This window comes from Falco rusticolus, chromosome 8, assembly GCF_015220075.1.
Source record: "Falco rusticolus isolate bFalRus1 chromosome 8, bFalRus1.pri, whole genome shotgun sequence".
NCBI classification, from domain to species: domain Eukaryota; kingdom Metazoa; phylum Chordata; class Aves; order Falconiformes; family Falconidae; genus Falco; species Falco rusticolus.
Genome location: NC_051194.1, coordinates 30,674,141 through 30,680,140, shown reverse-complemented (window position 1 = coordinate 30,680,140; position 6,000 = coordinate 30,674,141).

Sequence of the window (6,000 nt, the reverse complement as noted above, 5' to 3'; positions counted from 1 at the left end):
CACATCTGACTGGTGACCATGGCCTGGACCTCCCCACAAATGGCACAGAGCCCCGCAGTCCCCAGCACTGTTTCTCAGCCAGGTGCTCAGCTCTGGTGCCACTGCCACAAGCAAACCCACCCCACTCATTAAGGGATTGATGGGCACACAGGAAAAAGAAAAAAAACCCACAAAGTAAAACACAGAAGGCGGCATCTGCAGAGCATTGCAAAATGAAACATTGACCCCACAGGTTGTGGAGCATCATCCCCTATCGTCCCTTAGATCATTAGTTTTGATCTGTTTAGCTCTGTAAGGCAAAAATGATGAATGATAAACCCTTTCCCTAGGTACAACAGGAGGAGAGGGAATGAGGGACTGCAGGTATTTAACAGGCAGTATTTGTCCCAGCAGAAAGCTGTCATCACTGCAGTTTCCCAACACAGAGTCTCAGTTGCCTTTGTTGGTGCAGCAGATCTGTGCAGCAAGGAGCTGAAGTACCAAGTTGACCCAGTCCACTGGAGAAACCCCTGCGAGTGCCCCAGGATCCCCAGCATGACCTGGGGAAACACACGGGCTGTGCTGTGGGATGCAGCTTTGTTGGCACCACGTCCCTGCAGCTCCTGTTCACCTGCTTTATAACCCGCATTCGGCCCAGAGGCACCAGGCACTGTCTTACCTTTACCTTAGAGACAGGTCCCCATTCCTCTGACTTTGACAGATTTCAGCAGCTTCAAGGGTGCTGTGGCAAGCTGTGGTCCTGCAGCAGGATCCACAGGGTGAGCATGGGAAAGTAATGCCCAAAGACCATGAACTGGATATGATTCCACAGACGTAGCAAAATCATCCCCTGAATCTCAGGATGCTTCATAGCTGAGGAAAGGTGTATTCTGGTTTTGGACCTTGCTGTCAGCTTGCACAGTTTGGCAAATAAACCATGTTTGACATTCTGTGAGTCAGATGAGTTAATGGAGGTGAGAGAGGAGCAGAAGGTTGTCAGGGCATAACTTCGATAAAATCAGAGTGCATTAGGCAATAATTAGAGGAGTTCTAAAAATACCGAGAGGTCCATTAAAGGTGAGAGGCACACACAGCTGCTGCCCAGCCCAGGACCACTTCCAGGGCATCTGCTCAGGCTGAGCACTGTGACTACACCAGCAAAAATAACTAAGCTGGCCTAGGCAAGCACAATTTGGATGCACTTACACCACACCATGCCGGGGGAGGCTCAGCCCTGTTCCCGCTGCCCACCTGCCCCAGGGTCTGAGCAGCCCACCCTGCCTGCAAGACAAGGAGACTCTCTGCAGCCTGTGCAAACCTGGGAAGCCTCACAGCTGCCCCACAAAACTTCTCAGGCATTCAGAGAAGATATTTAGGCAGAAACAGAATCAAAGCAGAAATGACAGGTTCCCCACCGTTGCTCCTCAGCCTGAATTAAGAAGCATGGGGTCAGGATCTGGGCCCAGGAGTGCCCTAACCCACCCTCAGGCCAGGGGCTGTGCTGAGGACAGATGCTGGCAGGAAATTTCATCAAGTACCAGAAAAGCATTCCTGATGAAAATATCATGCTGATGGTAAACTTCTGCAAAAACATTACTCTTTTACAAACCAGCTCTCAGGTAAAAGCACATTTTGCTCAGAAAAGCCTGACAGGCTATACTGACAACATTGCTGTGACATCCCTGGCAAGTATCATCATATTAGGGTAATATTACCATTATCTACACTTCGTGGATGACACACTAATGGCACCTACTTACCACAAATCTCTATCAATACTCTGATAGAGCAGAGCTCTGCCTGGCTTTATCAGGTCTTAGAAGACATTGGCATTGCCCACAGCATCCCCAGGCTGTCTCCTGTGCACTCCCTATGACCAGGTGCAAGGAAAGGCTGAATTAATTCAGAAGTGAATTGCGATGAAAGTACAAAAACCTCCTCATAGTTATTGCCTGAAGTGGCTTCACATATTGCATGTGACATTTCCCATTTCCCCCTACACTGATTCCCCTCCAATGCATCTGTGACGCCCCCTGCTCTGAGGGACTTGGTCCAGCTTAGAGTCCATAGGTAATCTCACACCGCTTCTGTTGGCTTGAGCATTGTGCAGGTGTCTGAGCACCGGCATCTGCAGGGAGACAGATTTAGTGGCTCCAAAATAGGAAGACAAGGCTCTAACCTTCCTCACTTTGTTATGACTAGAAGGCATCAGCCTTTCCATGAAGGTTTGCCATCACATGCTCTCAGTTAGATGCTTTTTTTCCAGGCAGGTTGTGCCAAAGGTTTTTCCAGACTGCAGCTATGCAGGATTTCTTGTGGGAAAGTGCCATCCTGTGGCTAAGTGTGAAACCTTGACTGTATCATGCCTGCAAATTCACGCCAGGCAAAGCCTTCTCAGACAACTGTAACTAGTAAACATATATATGTAAGCGCAGTCATGCCGCAATAAGGCCATTTGTCCATCTCCCATCCCCATGATGTTTCAGCAGTAAATCTGCATTATAACACTCTTGCATCTTCCTTATTTTCTGCCTTCCTTGGAGTTCTACCAGATGCTTCATATTTGTTATTTGTTAGTTATTATTCTTTGGAGCACAACTTTTGTTACTTTTCACCATTAACAGAGTCTGGCTAAATCCCAGGATTTGGAAGTTGTAGAAAACAATAAAAACAAACCAAAACTAAACACCACCTTGAAGAATGGAGGGTTTCAGGGCTTCATCTCAGACCAGAGCTGCTGCTGACAGACCCCATGCTGTGCCGTGGGCAGCAGCGCCCAGTCTTAGGGCTGTGCCTCAAGGGAGGGCTGGAGAGATTTCTTGGTACACCTGCTCCGATACGCAAAGCTGGACAACTGGACATTTTTGCTTTCCCAACTCAAGCCAATTTAGAAATGTCTCCTTCCCTGGACACCAAGCACAGCTCAGGAAATACAGCAACTTCAGAAGAGCCAGACTGTCATCACCTTCAATCACTATATTTTAGACACCCATACATCAAGAATAGCTCTCATAAAGATGATAACTCTATGCTGTGCAGAGTACTGAGCCCATGTCTACAAGATTCCTTCTGAAAGGACATCAAGAGGACATCTTATTTTATTCTGAACTTCACATTTATTTAATGAGTGAACGTGCCTTCACTTGGAACATTTCAACAAGTAAAACACACTAAACTGCCCTAACAATGAACAGTGCAGACCTGCCAAGGGTTTGGCAAAGCCCCCATCTGAGGCTACCAGGACTCACTAAACCATTAAACTTCCAGCAATGATTTAGAGCAGAGAGCACCAGCATCCAGCGTATGCTACCAAAAGGGGATGGAGATTAGCTGGAAGGGCACAGGAGGGACAGGGTCCAGCTGTGTGAACAGGAGGAGGTTTACACGGGGCTCTGCAGCTCAGGGATGGGAGGTAAGGCCAGGGTACCAGCAGCAGATGGAGGCAGCACTGCAAAGCTGCTCCCACCACCAATGTATTTTACTCCTCAAGCAGAGGAATGACAGTAGCAGTGAATGCAGTAGCTGTGGGTTGTTACTGCTCTTGCACTCCTGAGTTTTTAGATTCAGCCCTGTGTGGGAATTTGGGTCCCCGAGAATCTGCCCAGGTTCATCCATCCCCACGGGCAGTACCAAGCTGAGGCCCCAGAAGGCAGCAAGCAGAACAGGGAGCCACTCACCCCAGACAGCTGGGGAAGGGCAGAAGGAACAGCCAGTCCCTCAGTTCACTGATAAAAACAGATTAGATTTATCAATTCAAGACCAAAGGAGATGCAAGCCTGGGCTCCAAATCATGAGGTGAAAGCTTTCTCCCAGGATTAGTCACCCAAACAATAGAACGAGGGAGAAAATTTGACATACAGCTTAGCAGCCAGAGAGCATTTAGCTGGGAAGGAGAAATGCATTTAAGCCCCTGCTCCAGTTAACATTCATTTATAAAAACCAGAACAACTTCAACAGAGCGTTAGAAAAGATTTGTCCTGGATGCCCTTGAAGCAGGGCCTCTTCTGGGCTTTGGAGAAGTGAAAACAGCTTCCTTTGTGCTAGTCTGTCTTTCAAATGATACAAATTTCTTGATCTTTCTTTTAATTCATGAAAAGAAGAAGAAAAACCCCACAACTTTTCTCAACCACACCATTGTTACACATTCTATATCAAGCATTACATCTTCAGCTCCTATAAACTCATTACTGTTGTTATTCTCTGGGTCTCTCTCCAGCATTAAATGCATTTACACTAAAAGCTTTGCAAGTCTGGGGAAAAAACTACAGCCACGCTGCACGTTACTGTGAATCAGAGCAGATTATCTGGTGGCTTTCCAAACCACTGTGGTAAAACAGAAAACCTAGGAAACATCTTGAACCTCCATCCGAAACATTATTCACAGGTCTCTCTCCAGTCCAGCTTCAGGAAAGATGCAGAAAGGTATTTGCCAGTTGGAGTAACACCACTTCTGGATGATATCTATGAGTAACGCACACTACAATTAGCAGAAAATTTATACAATCTATATAATACAGAAAAAGCAGCTGGTGTAGGGAGAAAGGAATTCCTGAAATTGCCATCTACCCACTGGTACGGCGATTCACAAGGAGCAGTACACCCAAACACACAGGGCATTGCTTCTTGTGCAGGAGAGCCACACCTACAGCTAGCACAGGTCAGGCTGTGCCTTCCATTTGGTAATCACGTTTTGTAATAAAACTTTTAAGAGATGAAAGAGACATCTGCAGTATCCACACAGGAGCTGGGCAGCTCTGTACTGTTTAAAATAGAAAACTTGAAGGCTTATACTATACCAGGGAGGGCGCCCAGCACTCTGAGCCGATCGTTCCAGCACTTGCTTCTGCAGAGGAAAATAATAAAAAATAAACTAAGTGATTACAACAACAAATATATTTATCTTGATTTCACTGCTGCAAAAATGTGCCAAAATGTTCATCCTATGTGGAAAATGACATGATTATCAGGCAGTAAACTTAAACAGTACTATCCTGCCAGCTGGCAGCAGGGCCACACTCACAAAATGAAGAGATGAGCCTAAACTGACTTGGCAGTGACCTTAGATGTATTGTCAGTGCAGCTGCATGAAAATACAAGTTTTTAACCACACAGAGCCAATTAAATCTGGAGTCCTACTTTGTCTAGCGGAGTAAAATTAAACTCCTGGAGATTGGAAAAGTGAGCCAAGTTCAGGCAGGGCAGCGAGACACCTTTAAGTGTTCCTTGCCATCTTCTGTGTAGAAATAGCACTGCATCAGGTCACCCAGCAGTCACCAGGACAATGAAAGTATGAGCCTCATTTATAGAATAGTTTAGGCTGGAAAAGATCTTTAAGATCATTAAATCCAACTGTTAACCCAGGACTGCCAATCCCACCACTAAACCATGTCATTAAGTGCCACACCTACACAGCTTTTAAACACTTCCAGGGATGGGATTCCACCGCCTCCCCGGGCAGCCTGTCCCAGGGCTTGACCACCCTTTCGGGGAAGAAACTTTCCCCAGTCTCCAACCTCAGCCTCCCCTGGGGCAACCCGAGGCCGGTCCCCCCTGCCCTGTGGCTCGTTCCCTGGGAGAAGAGCCCGACCCCCCCTGCCCACAGCCCCTGCCGGGCAGTCGAGGGGGCGATAAGGTCTCCCCTCAGCCTCCCCCTCTCCGGGCCAAACCCCCCCGGCTCCCCCAGCCGCTCCTCACCAGCCTCGTGCCCCAGCCCCTTCCCCAGCCCCCTGCCCGGCTCTGGGCACGCTCCAGCCCCCCACGTCCCCCCCGCGCTGAGGGGCCCGCACCTGGCACAGGGGCCGAGGGGCGGCCGCGCCGGGGCCCAGCGCCGGGGCCATACTCCGCTGCACTCGGCGCCGCTCCTTGGGCTCAGCCGTCCGGCCGGTCTCGTACCCGACACAGAATGCACCCGCCCCAGCCACGGCAGCCGGTTCCTCCGGGAGATGCTGCGGGAGACCCTGGCAAAGGCTTTACGAAGGCCCAGGCACAGCCCCCAGCCCCTCCCGCGCCCGCTGAGGGACT